Below are 25,940 nucleotides of genomic sequence, written 5' to 3'. Positions count from 1 at the left end.
CTTTCAAATTCGAACCTTACTATTTAAAGGTTTTATTTAGATTAATGTGACTTGACTGTAGTTTGTAAAAGGTATTTAGGGCCAGTGAGGTATTGTGAATTAGGCTCCAAACATATACTTCTTGTAAACAACACGTGATCACGTTTTGGATTTTCCCCTTGAACAGTGGTTCAGTGGTTCAGTCAATTCCTCGCCTTAAGCATACCTCAAGTAACTCTTAATTCTTTTATCAATTTTTTATTTATTTAAAATTACTACAGTATTACATTTTGAATAATTATCTAAATTTAAATATCTCAGTGGATAACGAGGTTAATATCTTCTTGAGGCAGGAGCCAGATTGAAGCTTATCATACTTAATGACAGTTCTCCAACTTTTACCAGGCGCGAAACGAAATCGCACATAGATTTGACCTTCTCGACTCCGCGGGTGGCACGAAAAATATCAGATTGGAAAGTGCTGGAAAATGAGACGTTATTACCTCACCTACATATAAGCTTTAAAATCGAAACTAAAAACAACCACAAAATGATTTTTAAAAACAAAACCATATTCAGCAGACAAAAACTACAAGAATACTTATCCAACATACCGGAAACTGACATGCCACTAGATCACCACACTTTAGCAAATTTTTAAAAAAAATTAAACGCCTTAGCTTCTTCCATACAGTATGGCCCGGACAGACAAGGTGCTCCATATTGGTGGAGCGACACAATAGAGACTCTAAGAAGTAAATGCATTAAGAACCGCAGACAAAAAAGCTTTTGTAAATGGAGCCACAGACAGGCAGAAGGAGACAGCCTAGGAAAACTACGCTAAAGCAAAAAAAGTACTCAGAGATGAAATAAGAAGAGAGAAAAGATGGATGTGGCAGCAGCTGTGTAAAGAACTCGAAGAAGACGTGTGGGGACAGGCATATCAAATGGTAACCAAAACTTTGAAAGGTACTTTAAATCCTGTCAAACTAACAAACGAAAAAATGACAGCAGTAGTAAATACTATGTTACCCACAAAAACGTACTCACATCAGAAAATGGCAGGTCAAACACAAAAACCCTTTACACTATTTGAACTAGAAAAGGCAGCTCAAAGAATGAAAACAAAAAAAGCACCGGGTCCCGACAACCTACCGACTGAACTAATTAAAGAAGCCGTGAAACAAGCTCCACAGATCCTCTTAAAAGTACTAAACAAGATTCTTGCAGAGCAAAGCTTTCCAGACCCTTGGAAACTTTCCAGCCTCATCTTACTTTTGAAACTAGGAAAAGAAGCTGGACAGCCTACATCCTACCGTCCCTTATGTCTTATAAATAGTACAGCAAAGCTTTTCGAGCAACTTATCAAAGCGCGAGTGGAGGACGAAATGACTGGGGATAAAGATCTTACAGACAATCAGTTTGGTTTCAGAAAAAGCAGATCTTCCTCTCAGGCAATAAACAAAGTGCTGGAGTATGGCAACTCAACTAGAGTAGGAAGAGATGGAGTAAATGGTGAAAGGTGGTGCGTTTTAGTGACACTTGATGTGAAAAATGCATTTAATAGTGCATCATGGAATCTTATCATCCGGGAATTAAGGAAAAGACACTTCTCCCCTTACTTAATTAATGTCATACAAGCCTACCTTTCAAAAAGATACATAAAGTACAACGGCAAGGAAAAAAGAGAACTATCAGCTGGAATTCCATAGGGTTCTGTACTTGGACCAACGCTTTGGAATTTCCTGTACGATTCCGTATTATGACTAGATCTTGGACTAAGATCCAAAATTGTAGCTTTTGCCGATGACCTCGCTCTTATTGTCAGCGCAAACAAAAGAACGGAGATAGTAGACCAGACAAACTACGCAATAAGCAAAATTGAAAACTGGATGAGAAAACATGAGCTCTACCTAGCGCCGGAAAAAACTGAGGCTGTCATCCTCTGCGGAAAAAGAGACCGGATACAAGTAGTTTTTAATATGGGAAACTTTTAAATTAAGCCAGCCCCATACATAAACTATCTAGGGGTTAGAATTGGCCAAAATATGTATTTTGGCCCACATGTTACAATGGCAACCAAAAAAGCTGAATTAAAAGTCTGTGAATTGGCAAAAATTATGCCCAAGATAGGAGGACCTAGTCACATGAAAAAAAAATACTACATCTTGTCATGGAATCAACATTAATTTATGGATGTACAGTTTGGGGCTACATAACAGGTATCAAAAAATATCAACAAATGCTACAGAGCACACAGCGAAAGTCACTGCTTCGAGTAGCTTGCGGCTACCGCACAATTTCCTCTACAGCAATTCAAGTGATTACCGGAACCCCACCGATCGAAGAGGTAATAAAGGAAAGAAGTGATATTGAGAAAAAAAGGGCAAACAACGAAGACTGGATAGAAATTAGGGGGGAAACCATTGAGCGATGGCAGGAAAAGTGGGAAAGAACGGAAAGAATAGCACAATGGACCAAACGTTTGATTCCGGAACTGTCTCCATGGGTAAACTGTAAGCATCGGACAACGGATTACTTCCTCACACAAGCATTATCAGGGCATGGATCATTTCGATCATATACCCACAAAATTAAAAAGACCGAAGATAACAAATGCATTTATTGTGAAGACATAGATACCCCAGAACATACCTTATTTACATGTAACCGCTGGGCGTACCTGCGCCAAAATATAGAAGTCAGTGTGGGCTAAACATTAAATGCAGAAAATCTGATACAAATGATGATAGTGTCGGAAAAAAAATTGGCTTGTGATACATAATTATATAAAAAAAATCATGCAACAAAAAGAAGAAGAAGAAAGGCTTCACTCACAAGCTGCAGATTAAAGCGCAAGGAGGGCTCTGCAGGATCGACGTATGCCTCATTGGTGCTTCCGAAACTGCTTGCCTGCATTAAACAGAGAGACAATTTTTAGTGGGTAGGGCCACCTGAAAGGTGGAGGAGTCCCACATCCAATGGCGTAGAAAAATCGCCTTTAGATGCGTAATTGCATTTTAGCGTCTATAAATTAAAAAAAAAAATTAAAAAAGGGTTGGGTTTGGGTTCCCCCTCGAGGAGCTGCTGGACCTTGCTGACTGGTGGAGGGGGCTCCGACAGCCATCCAATCTCGTAAACTATATTGGTCGAGGTGGGATGTCTGTCTGCTAAAGACAGCTCAGGCGTTTTTCTCGTAAATGCTTCCTACTTACCTTTCCTAAAATTTTTCCACTTACCTTTTAAAGTCAATTTCCTTATCCCGCCGCTCCCTGGGAGTGGTGTCTACGATCCCCTTCGATGCTATTAGGTTTGCGAGGGCTAGAAGGCTCCCTTTTATTTCCTATCCTAACCTGAAAAAAAAAGGAGGATTCAAGATAATGAACTGGCTACGGACAATGGACCTAAGGGGGCAGCCCCCCCAAACCCCACTTATTTATGATGGATGACAAAAATGAATTAAACCGTACGGTGCAGGGGGATTCGGAAACCCCAGTACAGGCTGGAGTCGTTGCAACGCGGGGCGGCTCTGGTGACAATACTACTGCGGCATCAAATATTTCAATTGATGAAGGACAGCGAATGCTTCTTGAAAAACTCGCAAGTCCTGAAGAAAAAAGAAGATCCATAGAGAGAAATTATGATTCGCTACACATGTTGCGCAGAGGGTCTGCCTCTTCTGCACAGATCCACTAGCACAGATGTAGGTAGTTTTTTCTTCAAGATGATGGAAAAAAGGAAAAGAGTGGAGTTATCTACAAAGGAAAAATCCCCTGATGCAAAGAGAGGATGTTCTAAACTCGAAGAAATGGAAGAGAAAATGAAGGTAAATTTTCAAGAGCTACTGGACAAAATTGAAGAGTTAGTGCAGTTTGTCTGAACCACTCAAAATGTTCACAAACCAGTAAAGGGTCTGGCAGGATCGTTGAAGTCGGTTGCTGGTAGGCTGGAGCAGGAATACCTCAGGAGTGTTCTGGCAAATAAACTTCAAAAGGAAATTTAAGCTGAAAGAGAAGATAAATTGAGAAGCGATATCGAAGAAAAGGAAAAAGAAAACAATGCGATTATTGTAGAGATGCTAAAAATTAAGGAAGAAAACTTAAAATTAAAAGAACAACTTAAAAATAGCAAAACCTATGTAAGTAAAAGAGAAGAAGATGTAAAAAATATAGAAAAAATAGAAATAGATAATTTTGAAGCCACAATAAAAGTAATAAAACGAAACTAGGCTCCAGAAGCATATAAGAATACCACTATCCGAGAGGTTAGTAAACTGGGCAGAAGGCCAAATCATTTAGTCTTTTTTTATAAAAAAAATCAAAATCCTGGGATGGAATCAAAGGAAAGGGATCTGGAAGAAGAAATAGTTGACAGATACCCAGAAATTTTAAAGGCATAAGCAATAGGATGTAAAGGAGGAAGCTTTCAGACAGTAGAAGAAGAAGTTATACTAAGAAAAGGGCAGGGAAGAATAGAGAGAACTCTTAAATCTATCTCGGCTCTATCTATAAATGACGCCGCAGGAACAGAAAATATATACAATCTGATTAAAACGACTAAGATACTTACCAACGAGCTAAAGATCAAGGATATCGTTATATTAACCCCTCCAGATATTAAACCAACAGAGTTTAGAAAAATATGTGAATGCCTGTATAGAGACACACAAGTAAAAATTACGGTATGGTGCAGACAGGGAACAGGAAAATTAAAACTGAACAGACCCCAAGAAAACGTGCTAATAGTGGACGCAAAAGAAGGAAACACCTACGCAGACATGCTAAGGAAACTAAGAGAAAAGATAGATGGAAATACAATTTCCCAGATTAAACAGGTCAGCCGGACAACAAATGGAAACTTACTTTTGAAAATTAAGCCCACTAACGCTCTAAAAGAAATCCAAAATGAGTTAAAACAAGTATTGGGAGACACAAAAGTAAGAAATGCCACAAGAAGAGAACCCAGGGAAACGTATTTTATAAGGGATCTGGATATAGTAACTACTAGCAAAGAGGTACAAGATGCGCTTACCGTTGAAAAAATCATAAAAAACTGCGAAGATATAAAAATAACACTAAATGAAAACTCATTCGGAAGACAAGCAGCAGTTGTAACTCTCCCTAAATCTGAGTCGACAGAACTAGCAAAATGCGCTAAAATTAAAATTGGACTGACGGAATGTAAAATTCAGAAACGTATAAAAATAAGCCGATGTTACAATTGCTGGGAATATGGCCACGAAATAAAATCATGCAACAGAAAAGACATCAACATGAGTAATCGATGCTTCCGATGCGGAGGCACAGGACACAAGAGAGCAGATTGCAAAGAAACAAAGGAATATTGTCCCTCGTGTGATGAAGACGGAGATCAGGCCGGCGCAAGTAAATGTAAGAGTTTTAAGAAGGCCTTAGCCAACGAAAGACAAAGAAAGAATAGCGGAAATGTTATTCTAAATAGCTGTGATAAAATAACCTGTGATAGAAAGGAAAGCATCTGTGATAATTAATCTAGTCTTCATATTTACAACTTTTTATATTTTATACTTACCTGTAACCAAAACCAAATTTCGGCACGAAAAGTTGCTTCAGAAAACTTGGCTGACGCAGTAGCCCAAAAACTAGGATGCGATACCCAGGAACCAAATAAGAACAAGTCCAAACTAAGTGGTAGGCATACATACAAGTCAAATTCCCCAGGAACAAATGCTGTGATTAAGTTTCGAGAGCCAGCCAAAATGTAGTTTCAATCTGTAAAGTCGAAAACACAGAAAATTTTGTATTCGTCCAGATCGGTCAAAATTTTATATATTCCGTTTATGTGTCACCAAACTGCTCCCTGCGAGTTTTCGAGGGCTTCCTAAACCTCTTGTTCTTAGATATTAGACAAAAAATGACAAATCCCAACACAGGGATTATAGTGTGTGGAGAATTTAATTCAAAAAATGTTGCGTGGGGTGCTAATAGAAATGACGAGAGAGGGGAACTACTACAAACAGCACTAACGGCCCAGGGTCTAATTACTATTAATGATGGTAAACATCCAACTCTAGTTCGAAGCAATGCAACATCTTTCATCGATCTAACCTTTGTGTCGGAAAATGTATTTAGAACAGGAATAATATGGAAAGTACTGGAAGACGAGGAAAGCTCGGCGATCATCGGTTTATATACATGGAAATAGGGGATAAAAGTAAAAATAGAACAACACGAAACTATATCACATATGCTGATATGAATATCTTTAGGCAAGGCTTCGAAGAAATAAAAAATTACAACGCTATACAAGACACAAACGAGCTAATAAAAATCATACGAAGCGCTTATCGTAAAGCAGGACAAAGGCTACGAACAAACGAAAACTTTCAACTTCCTTACTGGTAGGACGAAATAATAAATCAAAAAATTCAACTCACCAAGACCGCTAGACGAAAATACCTAAGGGAAATCAGGGATAAAAACAGGAGACAAACTAGAATCCGATTACAAAAGTGCTAGGCCCGAACTAACAAAAGAAATAAAAAAAGCCAAAAAACAAAAATGGAAGGAGCTTTGTAACCAGCTCGAAGACGACATTTTCGGACAAGTTTACCAGATCATTAGATCACAAATGAAACGAAATCTGCCAAAGATAACGCTGTCAGATGAAAGTAAAATGAGTATTTTTAACGAACTCTTTATAACCCAGACCCCAAGTCAAATACTAAGAAGTGACTGTCATGCTGTTTCACCCGAGGTCACAGAGGAGGAACTTTTATATGCGGTTGGCAGAATCAAGCTCGGAAAAGCACCCGGTCCAGATAAGATTCTTCCTCAACACGCGAAAACCATAATTATGGAAAATAAAGAATTCTTCTGCACATTATACAGCAAATGTCTAAGAGATGGCCACTTCCCTAATGTATGGAAAACCGCAAAACTTATTCTATTAGAGAAACCAGCTAAGAACGACGACCACGAGAAGAAGTAAAGACCCATCTGCCTTTTGGACATAATGAGAAAGACCCTGAAAATAATTATCAACGTGAGACTAAAATCCGAATTTAATAGAACTGGCGGGCTTAACCCAAACCAATTTGGATTTACAAGCGGGAAATACACGGTAGATCCTAATGTTAAAATAATAGAAACGATCAAAAGAGTTCCATACCAAATGGTGAGTTTCATATGCGTAGATGTTAAGAACGCATTTAATACAGCATCCTGTGAAAATATTGTGACAGCCCTTAGGGAACGAGGCATAGCGAGCTATTTGGTGAATATCATAATCTCTTATCTTGAAAACCGAAAAATCCAAGTATCGAAAAAGAATATGGCAGAACTAAGTGCCGGAGTACCACTCTATGGAATGCCAGTTATGATAGTGTGATGAAGGTGGTTCAAGATGATCGCATTGCAGTTCTGTGTTTCGCCGATGACCTTGGCGTACTCATAAGAGCAAAAACGGTTAAAGAGACCATAGACGCGGGAAATAAAGCAATTGAGAAGATTAGTCAATGGATGGGCAGAAATGGACTCAGTGTGGCCCCGGAAAAGACAGCAGCGATTTTATTTTCTTGGAGCTACGTACACCGCCGTGACATAAGATTTCAAATGGACGGCCACGATAACGCCAGAGAAAAGCCTGAAATATTTGGGAGTAACCCTAAACTATTGTTTGAGTTTCTCGCAACATATAGAAGAGTCAATTAAAAAGGTAGACAAAACTACAAAGGCACTTACTGCTCTTTTTCCCAATATAGGCGGTCCATCTAGCTGTAAGAGAAAAGTCATGGTAATAGCTATGCAGTCAATTATTCTCTACGGGACCTCAGCATGGCATACAGCTATACAAACGGCAAGAAATGAAAAAAAAACTGTTATTGTGCCAAAGAAAATTTGCTTTAAGATGCATTAGAGCATATCATACGATAAGCACAGAAGCCGCACTGACGGTGGCAGGGTTGATACCAGTTACTTTGCTAGTTACTGAGAGAGAAAGAATCTAACGCAGAAATAGAAGTCAGCAACACTTGTCAGAACGCGAAAAAGCCGAAATATCAAAAGAGGAAAGAAGGAACACGATGGCAATGTGGCAAGAAAAGTGGTCAACAAGACAAGAAGGGGAAAAAGGAAAATGGAAAAGGGACTTGTTTCCGAATTTAAATGCATGGGTAAACAGACGTTTTGGACACACGACATACCATACTACGCAATTTTTTACGGGCCATAGGAGCTTTGGTAGTTATCTGTTTAAGTACAAGAAGATTACATCAGCGGCATGCATGTACGGAGATAGCGACACGGATGATGTAGAGCATATGCTGCTGCAATGCGTGAGATTCCATGCCGCTAGAATAAACCTGGAAATGCAGCTCGATGCAAAAATCAGTAAGGAGAACTTCGTACAGATAATGCTTAGCAGCAAAGAAAACTGGAACTACTTGGCCAATTTTATGAAAGAAACAGTGGAGATCAAGGAAAAGGAGGAAAGAGAGATAGACTTACAATAAATGAGGAATATCATAAAGGGAGAGTGCCGTGAGAAGTTATGGATAGGAGGAAAGGGGGTTTAGTCCGTCGGCTAGACCGGAGTCGGACATAACTGCACAATAACATCTTTACATGTATACAGTACTGATAGAAACGAGTTCCCCTAAACCTCCACAAAAAAAAGGGTTGGGTTGGGTTGGGTTCCCCCTCGAGGAGCCGCTAGACCTTGTCGCTGGTGGAGGGGGCTCAGGCAGCCGTCCGTGCATGAGCGTAGAGTGCTCAGGCGCGGACGTCTGCCTGCAAAGGACGGCTCAGGCGTCTCCATGGAGGCGCCTCCAAAAATGTTACCCTGAATTTTCACCCTACTTACCTTTTAACGTAATCCTTATCCTACGGCTTGCTGCATGATGGCAGCCACTTTTTCCCCCCCGAGGCTATTAGGTTTCGAGGGCTAGGGGGCTCCTATTTTTTCTCCAACACTCCTACCTGAAAGAAACAGAAACAAAGTAGATTAAATTTAATTGAAGTGAGTTTAATTAAATTAAGCTAAACTTTCTTACTTAAAACTAAATTAAAAATCAAAAACCAAAAAAAAATTAGAAAAACAGTAAATAAAATAAAACCAAAATTAAAACCTTGCAGAAGGTATAAATCTGCAAAGTGCAATATTGGAGAAAAAACGAAAATATACTACCCCAGGTGGGTTCCGGTGGATCCGAAGAATCCCACCCCTCTGTTAAGGAGAGCCGTCCCGTGGATTCTGGGGGGACAATCAACCATTAGACACAAGAGAAAAGAAAGAGTTGACGGAGAGTGCGTTGAGGATGATCAAGAAATTCGGAACGATGGAAGGCTTACAGAGAAGAAATTCGATTAGTGAAGGTTTTGATAGAAAGAGGAACATGTTGGACAGGTCGATAAGCTCAATGGATGCGCAGAGTCCTTACAAAAAACGAGAAAGCCCAGAGGCATATGTAATCATGGAGGCCATGAAAGCCATCACGAGCATATCCATGAGCTTAGATAAATATGTTGAGCAGAACACGAAAAGAGAGATAAAAGAACTTATTGTTAAAGTAAGAAGACAGGTGTACAACTTACAGGGTAACGTTATACAGAAATGGTATGATGAAGACAGATTTAGTGACATTGAGAGAATGATGATTGACAAAGATACACAGGTTGAAGAGAGACATTTTAAGGGGGAACACAAAAAGAAAACGACTGAAGTGGCAACACAGACAGAAGACAGAGATGCTAAGATTGTGAGATACCTGGACGGAACAGAAGATTTTGAGACTTTTGAACAAATGGCAAAAAAAGAATGGGCAAAGGAAGTCTTTAGTAACGCAGAAATAAAAGTAGGTAGCCCACTAAACACGAAGAATGATGTCACCACGTAGAATGGCTCCCACTCAAATCCCTGCAGCAAGCAATTATATACACATCGGCAAATAACATATAAGACATAAATGAGAGTAAAAACCAGAACAAAAAGACATATGCAATGATAGTAGAAGACAAAGGCAGAGAATACAGACAAATAGTTGAGAGAGTTAAACAAAATCTGGAAAATTCAAAAGAAAAAAGAATAATAAAGACAGTAAGTCAAACACAGGACGGTAGGGTAATAATAGAAACGGAAAAAGATGATAGAGCAGTCAAAAACATAGAAGCCATCTTAAAAGCCAATAACAACAGTAACGATATTAAAATACATTCAATAACAGAAAGGAAAAAATGGGACACTTACATCATAAGAAATATGGACATAGTCACAAACAGACAAGAGGTAGTACAAGCAATACAAAGAGTTGCAAGCGGGGGAATGCAGAACGCAACCATGAAAATTGAAAGAAACCTTGGTGATAAGCTCAGAACTATATAAACATAGGAATGTCACAATGATATCATAATATACCGAAGTGCACGAGATGTTGGATGTATGATCACTTCGCGTCAAACTGCAAAGGGCCGGACCGCAGAAACCTCTGCTATAACTGTGGAGGTCATGACCACGTGGCGAACAACTGCCAGAATGCCCCAAAGTGTACGCTGTGTAAAGGAGCACCACACAAAATGGGAACAGGGAGATGCGCGATATTCAGGAGGGCCCTAAGCATGATTAGAGGACAAAACTACTCTAGACAAAGACATGATACGCTTGAGAAAGGGTTAAAAGAGTATGAAAATTCAATGGAAAAGAACTGTTACAAAATGACTGTGATAGAAAACGAAAACGACTGTGATAGAACGTCTGTGATAGAAAACGAATATAGCTGTGATAAAAATAATATGATGTCTATTTGTGATAAAGAAACGAACGTGATAATCGACTGTGATAAGAATACAGGGGCTGCTAGCAAAGATACTTTCACCGCATAAATGGCTTCCATAAAGATATTGCAAATAAATGCTGACAGATCGGTAAAAGCGCACGATATGGCAGCGAAAGTGGTAGAAGAAGAAGTGATAGATGTATTGGTGGCCAGCGAACCAAACAAGAAGTTGGTAAGGACGGCAAATTGGGTGGTGGATCAGTCGGAAAATGTAGCGATAAAGGTTACTATTTGGAAAATAAGAGCGCACAAAATTAGTAAAGGCGAAGGAACAGTGGCGATACAGTAAGAAGAGTTTACCATAATCGGGTGTTATATATCACCAAATACAAGCAGAGATATGAGCAACAAATTGACGTGATATTGGGTATGGTAAACCAAGCGAGAGGATGAATCATGGTACTGGGTGACTTCAATGCGAAATAAACAACAAACATTTATAAGAAGAGACACTGAATCGCATATCGATCTAACTTTTGTGACACAGAATCTTATAAGCAAAGTACAAGCATGGAGAGTCCTAAACAATGAACCTCTATCGCCACACAGACACATTCTGATAGAAATTAATACAAAAAACAAAAACAAGATGCAACTAACAAAAAAAATATACATAGACAAACAGAAACTTGGAAACACAACTGCCCACCACTGCATCAGACTTAACAAACACACTCAAGAGAATATACAATCATGCCTGTCCGCGACAAATGGGCCCGAACAGACAAAACGCAACATATTGGTGGAATAAAGACATAAGAGCACAACGGGACATATGTATAAGCGCAAGAAGAACACTATGTAGGATGAACAAGGCTATGCGAAATGGAAGGAAAACTATTGAGGAGTGGCAAATTACGGTTGACAGTTTCAAGACAGCCAGAAAAGAACTTAAAAACAGTATTAACAAAGAAGAAAGAAGACTCTGGAGAGAGCTTTGTGAAGAGCTTAGTGATGACGTGTACGGATAGGAATACAAGATTGTAACAAAGTATTTTAAGGAAGCTACATAACCAGTACAATTCATAAAAGAATGAAAGTACGAGGTTGTAGAGGCACTGTTCCCGACGCAAGTCTACAACCACATTAAGGTACTCGGTCAGGCACCAAACCTCTTTTCCGAAGATGAGATTAAGGAAGCAGCGAAAAAAATCAAGACTGGGAAGGCGCCGGGTCCTGATAGCATACCCGCAGAGATTATCAAGTATATAGCAGCAAATGCTCCAAAGCTATTCCTAGAAACTTTCAACGAACTCTTGAGAAAACAGACTTTCCCGAAGGCATGGAAACTCACGAAATTGGTCCTGCTCTTAAAACCAGGCAAACAGTCAGATTTACCAAACTCTTACAGACCATTGTGCCTTACGAACATGATAGCCAAATTATACGAACAAGTTATTAAATCTATAATAGTAAAAGAACTAGAGGACATTGGCGAAAGGGCTTTATCGGATCGGCAATATGCTTATAGAACAGGCAGATCAACCATTCAGGCATTGGGAAGAGCGATGCAAACAGCGCGAAACACCAAATTTGGAGTAGATCGGGTAAACGGAGATCGCTGGTCAGTGATGGTACCTCTAGATATTAAAAATACCGTCAATTCAGTACCCTGGAACGGTATCATCAAGGAGATGAGAAGGATAGGTCTGTCACCGTACCTAATAAATATCTTAACATACGACGGAGTCAAAAGGAAACTCACAGCGGGAGTTCCACAGGGATCGGTGGCGAGCCCAAACCTTTGAAATATCTTCTACAACCCGGTGTTATGCCTTAGACATGAGGATGTTGTAGGATGTAGAGGCCATAGGGTTTGCAGACGATCTGGCCCTAGTAAGTGCGGCCAAGAAGGGAGAGGAGCTTGTTAGGAAGACGAATGCGGCGCTAGAGAAGGTCAGTCGGTGGATGAGGAGCAGAGGCTTGGAATTGGCGGAGAATAAGACTGAGGCGGTGATTTTAAAGGTCAAACGACTCTAGCTAATCAGAGGCGAAAAGGAGAGGCCTTAATCATAACTCCATGGGAGGGCAGATCATATGCGGATATGCTACAAATTCTACGGAAAAACACCAACAAAATGATAGATTCATCAATTCAGCAAGTAAGGAAAACGGCCAATGGAAATTTACTCCTTAAACTTAGAGAAAATAGCTTAATAAATGACACAAAAGAAGAAGTTGCAAAAGCATTAGGCGACCAAAAAGTTCGAGTTGCGGCAAAGCCTAGACAAACAAAAACTTTTTTCATTAGAGATCTTGATATTATATCCACCGAAGGACAGGTCAAAGACGCTCTCACCAGGGAAAGAGTCGTGCTAAACTGAAGTGACGTCAAGCTATCGTTAAATGAGAACTCATGTGGTGGTAAATCTGCTGTGCTCACGATAGAGAGACGGAAGCTGGATCTACTCAAACTAAAACACATATCAGGATAGGACTAACAGATTGTCGAATACAAGAGAGGATACAACTAGACAGGTGCTATAGATGCTGGGAGTTTGGCCATGAGGCAAAAAACTGCTCAGAAACGGTAAAAATCATGGAAGATAGATGTTATCGCTGTGGAAATACAGGCCACAAAAAAGCTGAGTGCAAGGAAGAAAAAGCGTTCTGCCCGTCCTGCAACCAAGAGGGACATCAGGCTGAAAGAGCGAAATGTCCAAGCTTTAAGAAGGCTCTTACTCTAGAAAGAAGAAAAAGAAGGTTACAATATCAACAGGAGAACGGGAGAATGAAAGAAACTGCTTAATAAGAATAAACGCACTCTGTCAATCGGATATCTTAGTTTATTCTTATGTGAACTCCAAAAATTTTGTATATGTTGAATTGGGACCTGTTGACCTTTACTCAGTATATTTACCACCTAGTTACTCCTTACAAAATTTCGAGGAAGCATTGGATGATTTGTTCATTCATGTGCAGCAAACGCTTTCACAAGGAAAAAAACCACTGCTAATTTGCGGAGATTTTAACGCGAAAAACATTGCATGGGGAGGATCTGTCACAGATCGTCGAGGAGAACTCCTATACGAACTAGCTCTATCACTTAACCTTACCTGTTTAAATGATGGCAAATGTCCCATTCTAGTAAGTTCTAATGGAATCTCGTACATCGACCTTACCTTTGCATCAGAAGACATCATCAGTAACGGATACAAATGGGAAGTACTAAAAAATGAAGAGAACCTGAGCGATCACCATAGCATATAAATACATATTAACCGAAAAGAGAACCAAATACAAAACTATTAAAAAATTAGACAAAGAAAAATTCGAAAGAAATCTTACTTACTTGATCAATACCGAGAACCCACGAAACCTAGAGGAGAGAATAAGAGAAATTTTACATACTTACCAAACATCTCGACGAAACCTCAGGGCAGACACGAACTTTAAAATGCCTTGCTGATGGAGCGAAAACATTGAGCAAACCATCATAGACCTGAAAAAGAAAAGAAGAGCTTTACAGAGAGAAACGAGAAATCAAAATCGAAGAGAAGAAATGTTGCAAATATATAAGGAGTCTAGGAAAGAACTAAGTAAGAAGATAAGGAAAGCAAAAAAAGAAAAATGGAGAAACATATGCCAAGAATTAGATCAGAATATTTTCGGACAGGCAAACAAAATAATCAGAGACCAACTTCGCTTTGTTGGCCCAAAACTACGGCTAAAGAAAGATCAAAAAGTACAAATCTTCCAGGAACTTTTTATCACTGCACCCAAAAGCGTCATACCGAGGATCGAATTAGATGTCGAAGGGCCAGCAGTTATCCCTGAGGAACTGGATAGAGCAGTATCAAGAATAAAAACGGGCAAAGCCCCTGGACTGGACGAAATGCAACCTGCGGACGTCAAACACATGATACAAACCCAACCGGAATTTTTCAGAGTCCTTTTCTCAGACTGTTTCAAGAGATGCTATTTCCCATCACAATGGAAAGAATCAAAACTAATACTTCTTGAGAAACCTGCTAAGGTGGAAAATACAGCGAAAAAATACAGACCCATTCTTCTACTCGACGTACTGGGAAAAGTACTGGAACAAATCCTGACAGAAAGACTCCTAGATGATGTTGAAAGGTCTGGAGGTCTAAACGACAATCAGTTCGGCTTCAGAAAGCGCAGATTAACAGTGGACGCCATACAGAAGATAGTAGATATAGTACAGTCTAACAGGGATAACATCGTAGCGATAATATGCGTCGATGTTAAGAACGCTTTCAACTCAGCAAATTGGGCAATAATAACTAAAAAGCTACTGCGCAGAGGAATACAGACATACTTAATTAAAATAATCGTGTTTTACTTCACTAACAGAGCAGTCAGCTTAGATCAACACACCACAATTAACGTGGAAGCAGGCGTCCCACAGGGCTTCGTAGTAGGGCCAACTCTATGGAATATACTGTATGACGAAATTATGTCTCTGAATTTGCCACCCGGAGTAGAAACAATTTGTTATGCTGACGATCTTGTAATCGTTATTGAAGCAAATACTATCCAGGAAACAATAGACAAAGGAAACTTTACGTTATATGCAACTAAATCCTGGATGGACCAACACAAACTTGAGCTAGCCCCAGAAAAGACAACTTCCTTAGTGTTTCGATGGAGTTACAAAAACAGGAGAGAAATTACCTTCAATCTTGTCCCAAATACCATAAGACCCACAAAAACGGTTAAATATCTAGGAGTGACCCTGGATTACAACATGTCCTTCTCGCCACACATTAGCGAGGCCATCAAGACAAATAACGTATTCAGAGCTCTCGGAGCAATTCTACCTAATATAGGAGGTCCCTCAAGTAGCAAAAGGAGAGTCTTTGCATCTGCCTTCCAGTCGATCATCTTATACGCGGCCCCAGTTTGGTGTGAGGGGGTCTGCATTGCGAGGAATGCATCCAGATTATCATCCTGTCAACGCAGAGTTGCACTAAGGTGCATAAGTACCTATCACACGGTATCGGCGGACGCAGCCTTCCTTCTCGCAAGCCTCATACCAATTCTGGTGCTCATAAAAGAAGGAGCAAGAATAAATAGCAGAAAGAAAAACGCGAGAACTGAACTAACGACGGAAGATAGGGAAATAATAGTGCAGGAGGAGAGGAAAACGTCAATAGCTTCATGGCAGACGAAATGGAATGCAACGCAAACAACTGCATCGTGGACAAAAGCACTGGTAAAGGCATAGACAAATGGATTAAAAGAACTTTTGGTGATATGACATACGCAATAGCACAATGCCTAACAGGACACGGTTGCTTTGCAGCATATTTATACAGATTCAAGCGACGTCAAGACCCTAGCTGTCTGTATGGAGATGCTGACAATGACACAGCGGAGCATATGCTTTTTCATTGTGAGCGTTTCCATAGTTTCCGAACACGCACCGAGTTGGAAATTGGAGAAACCCTAAACAAAGGTAACCTTAATAATATAATGCTGAGAGACAAAAAAACTGGAATGCTGTCTGAAATTAAAAAAAAAAAAAATTAAGAAAAAATTTAAAAAAATTAAAAAAAAAAGAAAAAATTAAAAAAAATGGATATATCGACTATGACATGGCAATGGACACGGAACAAAAAACCTACTAAAATTAAAATGAATATTACAAACCAAGAACAGAAGTTACGGTGCAGGGGAGGGACACCCCAGTACCGGTCAGTGCCGCGGGTGACCGAGCAGGCCCCGCCCGACCGTCAGCAACCTACTGCTCAGCTCCACTGACAGGGAACCAAGTCATGGAGCAGAATAGCGCGACTGGAATCTCTCTGAAAGAAAAAGGAAGAAATTCAAATCCTGTAAATGTAATAAAAATGATGGCAAGAAACAGAAGTAATAGTCTGACCGCCTGTGTTTCACCAAAAAATGAAAAAACAGGAAAAATATCAGATACGTCCTTTGACAGATCGCTAGAAATGGATGATGAACCATACAAGAAGTGAAAGAGTACTATGGGACTGATCCTGAACGAAACCATTGACAACATAATTCTAGCCAGCGAGTTTTTAAACAAACGCATTAAAAATAATACAAAAAGAGAAGTAAAAGAAGCAAACATAAAACTAAGAAGACAGGTAGAAGTACTAAAGCAACAATGTATAAAGGAATTACTAGAAGATATTAAAAGTGAAAAAATAGAGAAAATGACCTTCGAGGTAGACAGTCAAATAAGTCCAGTAAAAAACAGGGACACAGAAAACACTAACACTAACGAACAAGTAAATAAATTCAAAACAATCGGCACACAAACATATAAAAAACACCAAGACTTTGTACATGAAGAAGACTTGCAACAAACAAACAGCTAGGAGGACTGAAAAAAAATATCAAACAAAAAAGTTTGAAGAAGAAGCCTTCAAAAATACAGAAATTATAGTAGGAAACCCAATAAATGTTGCCAACGCCTCTACTAAAGTTATATTAGTAGAACCAAATGATCAGCAGATGGAGAAAGGCATACAAAGCCAATATAAAATACGATTCTCTGAAGTCGAATACACGGTGGAAGGCTACGAATCTGTAAAAGTCATTACAAAAACGAAAACTACAAAAGGCTGCTCAGAAGTCACACACAAACTAGTAGTTATAAGGTATAACGATAATGAGGCAGAACTGTGGGAAAACTTAATCATGCTAAGGGACTCTCTGGACAATAATAGAATGGTGACTATGCACCAGATACAAAACTGCTCCACAAACTACCTTAGAAAACTGGTCGAAGCAATCTTCCACCAAACAAACATAAAGATCCAAATATACACCACCGGGCAGCATGGGGAAAACACAAATAGGGCAAGTAACCAAGGTCCACGGACACGTGAAAGAGAGACCTATGCGATAATAGTGGATAATAAAAATTAGGACTACTCCCAGGTACTTAAGGAGGTAAAACAAAAAATAGGCAATTCTGAGCATAAGGAATGCATTAGGTCGATAAGGACAACTAAGACAGGAAACCTGTTAATTACAACTGAAAAAAACTTGGAAGCATTATAAAACATAAAATCGACACTCAAACAAAGTTCGCTTGAAGTTAGAACCAGCACGGGCCGATTATCAAGTGATGAAGACAAAACAACAATATTTATTAAGGGGCTGGAAATATCTGCCGAAAACAAGAAATTATTAATGCTCTTCTAGAGAAGGCTCCAACTATAAAAAATTAAGATATTTCGCTTGGACAAGTAAGAGAAGTCGCAAATTGCACCTTGACAGCCAGTGTTAAAATCCCATCGAAAGAGGCAGACCAGCTGACCCAAAATAGATTCCTCCGTGTAGGGTTAGTGAGATGCATACTACAAAAGCGAATTCATATGGAAAGATGTAGTACCTGCTGGTAATACGACCATAATACACAAAATTGTGATGGACCAAATAGAACTTCACTGTGTTATAGATGTGGCAAAGCTGGACACGCTGTTAAGGAATGCGAAGAAGATGAGTACTGCCCTCTCTGCCACATCCCTGGGCACAGAGCGGGTACTGCAAGATGCCATACTTTCAAGAGGTCCCTCTCTAATAGGAGAAGAGAGGTTTCAAAAAAGGTACAAGCGCAAAACTCTGGTAAAGGGGAGGAGGTCACCGAGGTAAACTAAAAAAAAAAGGAAAAAAGAAAAGGAGAAAAAAAATGAATCTCCGAATACTCCTAACATCAATCGGTGTAGAGCCGCACACGACCTGCTCTATAGTGATATTATAAAAAACCACCTTGACATTGTCCTCGGACAGGAACCGAATATAGCTATAAGTTAAAATTTCATATGTGATCTCGACACTAATATTTTTATCTACATTGACCATAAGATTAAAACTATTAAAACCTCTATAGGACTCGGCTTTGCTGCGGTGGAAGTGGAATTGGCGTCTGTGTCCTGTACTCTGTATATATGTCTCCAAATGTTGAGGATGAAAATCTTGAGAGACTCCTCCATGATATCAGTACCCATAGAAGAACTACGAATAAAGAAGTTATCATTGCCGGCGATCTAAATGCAAAGATTCCTATAATCGGGTTTAAAATACAAAACGCCAGGGGACAAATCCTCTCTGACTGGATAGCATCGGAAGAACTTGTAGTAGCCAGCCAGGGAATCGACCCTACTTTCTTGAGCTCTACGGGCAGTTCGCACATCGATTTTACCTTGACGTCACCCTTAATCTACATGAGAGTCGCTAACTGGAGGCTGAAACAACATGCCGGAAACCTCAGTGACCACTGCTCAATTCTTTTCGAGGTACATGGGCAAAACAAAACCGACAAAAGGGCAGAAGAATCTAACAAAATAGGTGGGTGGAGAGTCACACCAAGTAAAATGAAAAATTTTGCCGAGGACTCAGGCCTGCGTATTGGCATTCTCTACTACGATAGGACGCAGGCCTAAAAATTACAGCGTCGAAATGCAGTAGAAGATGCCAGACATAGTACGCCGAAAAACGTTGGCCATTTTATAATGCGATTGGACGTATATCTCAAAATTTAAGACTTCGAATTGCAATAGAAAATGCAAAAATCGACGTAATGTTATATCATACCTAACTACAATAAGATGCAAAAAAGTTAAGATTCTAATTTAATTATAAAAATGAATGCTGTAGCGAAAGACCTGTTGACAAAGTGATTTTCATCTTGTAAATAGGGACAGTGTTTTTTGAAATCTTGTTATTAAATAAATTTAAAAAAACAACTAATTTAAGCGAAATTTTTTTTATGTTTTATTATAAAATGGTCACATAATTTGTTTACAAGTAAAAAAATATTATACCTTACTACAATAAGACGCAAAAAAGTTAAAGACTCCAAATTAATATTAAAAATGAATGCTTTAGCAAAACACTTGTTGACAAAGTGGTTTTCATCTTGTAAATAAGGATAGTTTTTTTGGAAATCTTGATACTAAATAAATTTAAAAAAAAACTAATTTAAGCTAAAAATACATTTTTACAAATAAAAAAATACTTAACCTCTTAAAATTAATGATCTTTGGCATTTGGGGTATTTTTATTGATATTAACTAAAAGATTTCTTTTCTTTTTTGGTACGTTTATTTTCAACGTTTGACGGTCTCCCTGATTGAATTATTTTAGAACCACTCTTCAAACCATCTCGATTTTTACGTCTGGCCGTAGAAGTAGGTTGTACCCCAATTTGTCTACCATACCTTTTTTTTAATTTGCCTGCTATATTAATAATGCAGGATTGCACTTCTGTCGCGGACTGTACTTCATTTAGTGTAATGTTAATTTTGTGCATAGCTTCAATTACATCAGGTGTTAACAGCTATATCTAAGATTCTTATAAAATTATCTCTTAAAGCATCTGTTTCTTGGATACATAAAATATTGCTTGAACTTGCTTCATCATTTTCTATTTTCTCCAATTCCACGGATAGCTCATTCTCGTTTAAATCCATCATACTCATATTATATTGTGTACTTGAAATTGATTTATTGCATTCTGTAGTTATGTCCATATCATTGTAAAAATTTACATTTGCTTCATCTCCTAAGGCCAATTTTGCCAGTAAAACTCTATCATCATAGCTTAATAATGGCGAAGTATCAATGACTAATGAAAACTGTTCTTGGACTGCACACAAATGCTTGCAAAATCGACCTCCTACGCCAAAGGGACAATCACAGAGTGCTATATCTGTGTATACCGTATAAAATAGAAGGCTGTCGTTTGCCGAACAAACTCTAAATGTTTCTGCATCAATTTGATAAACATTTAGGTTCTTTGCCTTTTGGGAGAATTTTAAATAAAGTAATTTTGGTTGACTTCATCTAGAATTAGCAAATTCGAGTAAATGTTTTTTCTGATAACTTTCAAAAACAGTAACTATAAACTCAACAAGGACACAACCATTGAATGCTTTACAGCGTTGAAGAACAATATCTTTAAATATTCTTCTAGGCCTCTACGTAATTGTTTGTATTATTACCTCTTGTAATAAAATCTTTCCTCAAACATAAACACCATTCGACTCTTCTTTCCCAAATAGAAGCGACATGGCTTAAAAGCAAAGGATATTTTTTACATCGCTCATCATTCAACATTTTGTTATATTCATATTCAGCTTCTTCAATGCAAGATGAATAAATTATAGTTTGAAGCATTTTCATTATAGGTCTTCTATGCTCTTTTGGAATACCATTTTTAGATGCCCAAAGCCTCCTCCAGAATGCTTGGGCAAAATGAAATAAGCAGAGGAGCAAATGAGAAGAAGGAAAAACTGATTTTAGAGCATTCCGTTCACTAGAACTATCATCAGTCATAAAGACCAGTGGGTATCCTAAACCACCAAATCCTTTGGTAGATAAATGGTCTTTAAGAGTGTGAAAAGCTAGGGTGTAATTACTCTCGCTCTGCGATGTATGAAGTATGCACGCTAAAGGATCTGCACCAACTTTGGTGGCTGTGTACATAAATGTAACGCATGTATTCATTTGGTCACATGACCCGCTGGAATCAACAAATACAATTTCTTTTGAAAATTTCTGAAAATGCGTTCGCCTCATAATGGGAGGTAAAACTACGATTATTAATGGATTGTCCTTCAGAATAATTTTAGCACCTTTAGCTTCTAGTGCAGCTTTATTCTTGCAAAGTACTTCAAATATACTCTCTTCACTTCGTGTACCGAAATTGTCAGTTCTAAAATAATCAAGATATTATTAAATATAAAGGGTGTAATTTTTGTTTTTTATAAAAAACTTTTGAAATATTTTAGTAAATTTTTTTATCTACGGTTTTTTTGACATAAGAAATTTAAATTTTATATTAGTTTGGCCCCTACCTGTAAGTAGCGCCAACTACATTTATGTTTTCACCTATTTAAAGAGTCATAACTAAAGTTCGGCCACATTAACTCTATGGGTGTGTTGATAGTTTACCTTAAAAAAAAACGCAATAATTATTTAAAAATGTCAAATTATTCCACTTTTTTTATAGTATTACAGTTATAACTTACCTTTATAATGGTATTCAGGCCTTCTTTTAACAAAATATCTTTCCTTATGCTGTTGCGCGTTGTTATTTTAATTTTAATGTCGATTTGGGCCCTGCAATTTTTATCACGAATCCTAGTGTCATTTCTCTTACGTTTCAGTGTTTTCCCATATGAACTATGTTGACAAACATAAACCTTTCGAAACTTAAGGCGCTGCACATTAGGAAAAAAAAGAGTAACGAACAATCCAATTTGTGCTCGTAACGTCTCTCGTTTATTATCTTGTAACAAAATGTTGACGGACATTTTTCGTTCTCATCAAAAGCAGTACGGAACTCACAAATAAAATTAAAATCTTGGTTAAAATTAAATTAAATTAATTTGCTATTGGTATTATTGCAAAACTGACTTAGCAATTTTCGAACACTTTCCTCCATAATTCACAAATAACTATATACCCTCTATTCTACACTTTATAAGCGATAAATAAATACTTAACACTTTAATTCCTGTCTAGCATGCAAATAAAATCACAGTATTGCCGCCAAATGCAACAAACGCACCAAACGCCGGCAAAGACCATTGCGGCCTAATAAAGTAGCCAATGTTAAAATTTTATGTCATTTAAGATATCTGGCATCTTCTACTGCGTTTCGACGCTGTAATTTTTAGGCCTGTATCCTATCGTAGTAGAGAATGCCAATACGCCTCCGGTCTTACAAAAATAACAGACACATCTGTGTCTGTATTTTTGTATAAGCCCCGAAGATTATACCGACGTAATACGAAAGCTATGCGATAAACACTTTAAGCAAATTAAACCAAATAGCCCAAACCGTAGACCGCAATACTGGTGGAATAAAACAATAAATATAACAAGAAAAAACTGTACTAGTCTAAGAAGAAAAATCATGCGCATGAAGAAACAAAACGAGCCTACTGAAGAAGCGCTAACAAACTACAAAGAAACAAAAAAGCAACTTAAAAACGAAATAAAAAAAGCAAAAAACAAAAATGGAATAAGCTCTGTAGCGACCTTGAAGAAAACATATGGGGTAAAGCATACCAAATAGCGACAAGGAAACTAAAACTAAGAAATAGCATTAGACCTGACGAAGAAACCGTAGAACAACAAGTTAAAAAGCTTTTCCCCACAGAGAGGCTAGAACCAAAACGGGCATGGAACCTACAATCAGATGAGATTATACCCTTTACAAAGGAAGAAATCATTGAAGCCCTGACTCAGCTAAAAGTTAAAAAAGCAGCAGGCCCTGATAATATTAAACCGGAAATAGTAAAGGTTTTCATGAGTAATAACCTAGAGATATCGTTCGTTGTCCTAAATGGCTGCCTGAGAAAAGGAGAGTTCCCTGAAATATGGAAAATAACAAGATTGGTCCTGTTCGAAAAGCCTAAAAAAGATGCAATCCAGACAACAGCATACAGGCCCTTGTGCATAATGAACGCTGTGGGAAAAGTATACGAGTACATGATAAAGAAAAGACTAATTGAGGAAGCAGCGACAAACGGGCTAATAAGCGAAAACCAACACGGATTCGTGAAGGGTAAGAGCACCATCGGGGCTATTATGCAGGTTAAAGAAATCAGAGACAAAATAAAACATAAAACACTTAAAAATCAAGAAGTATGCGTAATGATAATGCTGGATATAAAAAACGCCTTTAATTCTGTGTCCTGGAAACATATTAAAAGAGCTCTGAGATCTAGGAAAATTCAAAAATATTTACAGGCAATTATTGACTCATACCTAAGCGACAGGTGCATTATAACAAACTAAGGAAAAAAACATAATGTTACGTGCGGGGTACCCCAGGGTTCAGTGCTGGGGCCTTTACTTTGGAACATCTTCTATGATGAAATATTAAGGCTGGAAGTTGAGCAAGGCGTCAGCCTAATAGCCTATGCTGACGATCTGGCCCTCGTTGTGCGTGCCAAGAATAAGACTCTCCTAGAAGAAAAATCTCAACACATAGTTAATAAAGTGATCTTGCACCTGGAAAAAATGGCTTTAATAGTTGAACCAAATAAGACTGAGATTATACTTACTCAAGGAAGAAGAAAAGAAGGATATAACAGTTACCATTGAGGACACTCTCGTAACAAGTGCTCCATACGCAAAATATCTAGGGGTCTTTCTAGAAAAGGATCTGAAAATGAAAAAACATATATACAAAATAACTGAAAAAGCGCAACACATGACAAACTTGCTGGTAGGAATTATGCCGAATGCGGGTGGTCCAAAAAGCTACAAACGAATGCTTCGTAGAACAACTGTAATATCCGCTATACTCTATGCAGCACCTATATGGGGAGAAATAATATTACATACCTACTAGAAGCCATTAATAGAAGACTCTCAATTCTTATAACTTCTGCCTATAGAACTGTCAGCACGGCCGCTGTACTGGCAATATCAGGGTCGCCGCCTATTAGCCTACTTGTCACTGAAAGAATGGAATTACATAAAAGAGGGAGAGAACATCGCTCAGAAATCAGATTAGAACTATATACAAAGTGACAACAAAGCTGGGAGCACTATGACGGCTGGGCGAAGACTTTTGTCCGCGATGTAAAGGCCTAGAGTACGCGTAAATGGGACCGTGTTGATTACTACCTGATGCAAGCTCTCACTGGGCATGAATCTTTGGTACTTACCTGATGAAAATCCGTAAGCAAGAAAACGATATATGCTGGTTCTGTCCGGAAAGAGATACGCCTTTGCATACATGCTTTAAGTGTGAAAAATTTTACAAATCAGGATAATAGCAAATCAATCGTGCGGTTGCGTAATTACAGTTGAGAATGTATGCTCCTACTAGAGTCCGAAAAAAAATGGAACGCGGTAGCCACAATGCTGAGGGAAATCATGAGGATAAAGGATAACGTAGAGAAAGCAAGACAAAATCCCTAGAAAAAAAAAAGGGAAAAAAAAATGAAAGGAAAAGGAAGGGAAAGAGAAAAAAATAATAATAAAAAAAAGGAAAGGAAAGGAAAGGAAAGGAAAGGAAGAGAAAATATGAAAAAAAAAACTAGAAAATGGTGCTTAACAAGAAGAAAGTTAAGGAAAAGACTCAAGAGAACACCTCCGAAGAAATGGCTGACGGCGGATTCCGGGGAAGGAGTGTGATACACTCAGCGGTGGTTTTTAGTGGGTAGGGGAGCTACAAATACCCCTAATTAGTCACCGAGCCCCACACTATTGGTCCGAACACCAAAACTGGATACTGGACAGAAATCAAGGGCCAGTATGCGTAACAGCATTTTCCACCGCTCAACAAAAAAACAAAAAAAAAAGGGTTGGGTTGGGTTGGGTTCCCCCTCGAGGAGCCGCTAGACCTTGTCACTGGTGGAGGGGGGCTCTGGCAGCCATCCAACTTTGAACAGTGCATGCGCGAGGTTGGATGCCTGTTTGCTAAGGATGGCTCAGGCGCTACGAAGCGCTTCCAAAATGTTATCCTTAATTCTCACCCTACTTACCCTTTAAACGCTATCCCTATCCCACGGTCTCGCTGCCTGGTAACAAACACTTCTCCCCTCCGACGCTATTAGGAAACGAGGGCTAGGAGGTTTCCTTTATTTTTCCACTTTCCCACCTGCAACAGAACAAAAAATTTAAAAAAAATGACAATGACAAGACAAAAGACAAAAAGACGATGACAAGATGACGGCCCGGCTAACGAACAAGGAACTACCTGGCAGTAGGTATAAACTTCACACAGAAAAATGGGTGATAAAATACAGGAAATATTACCCCAGGTGGGTACCGGTGGAACCGGAGAATCCCACCCCTCGAAAGAGGGCTGCCCCACGGATTCTGGGAGGCGGCAATCAACCGTTATTCTCAGAGCATTTCACACTGGAAAGCAGAAAAGTTAGGAGTAATAGTCTAAAACCAGGTACGACTTAGCGCGTGAAAAGAATGAAGTATTCAAAAGGAGGGACTCCATTGGGAGATCCCCTCCCACATCCCGCATTCCGCAAGGATCCCTCTCATCGGACAGTCAACACACATCAGACATAGGAAGTTTCTTTGAGAAGATGACTGAAAAAATTAAACTACACGATGTATCGTTCGGATGCCAAGTAAGTGATCCCAAAAGGGATCGTGGGGCGTAAACACAAACTTTCGGCACCAACCCAAGCAATCTACAGGCAAATGTAGAAGAGCTTGCTAAAAA

General features: G+C 38.8%; 1 long non-coding RNA gene across 4 annotated transcripts; it reads right to left on the bottom strand.

The window, feature by feature from the left end:
- Positions 1-276: 276 nt before the first annotated feature.
- Positions 277-25,385, bottom strand: LOC126740485 (uncharacterized). Of its 4 annotated transcripts, XR_007661924.1 has the most exons (11): positions 25,240-25,385; positions 24,092-24,206; positions 23,967-24,007; positions 23,809-23,909; positions 16,406-16,560; positions 14,145-14,231; positions 8,821-8,936; positions 5,530-5,729; positions 3,219-3,332; positions 2,818-3,006; positions 277-460 (listed from the first exon to the last, which is right to left on the bottom strand). It is a non-coding gene; the product is annotated as an uncharacterized LOC126740485 (long non-coding RNA). The 4 variants fall into 4 exon arrangements; XR_007661923.1 differs by lacking the exon at positions 5,530-5,729; XR_007661921.1 differs by lacking the exons at positions 2,818-3,006; positions 5,530-5,729.
- Between the last annotated feature and the right edge of the window lie 555 nt (positions 25,386-25,940).

Source organism: Anthonomus grandis, chromosome 9 (genome assembly GCF_022605725.1).
Source record: "Anthonomus grandis grandis chromosome 9, icAntGran1.3, whole genome shotgun sequence".
NCBI classification, from domain to species: domain Eukaryota; kingdom Metazoa; phylum Arthropoda; class Insecta; order Coleoptera; family Curculionidae; genus Anthonomus; species Anthonomus grandis.
The sequence above is the reverse complement of the archived record's forward strand: the minus strand, read 5'-3'. Positions and strand labels throughout refer to the sequence as shown.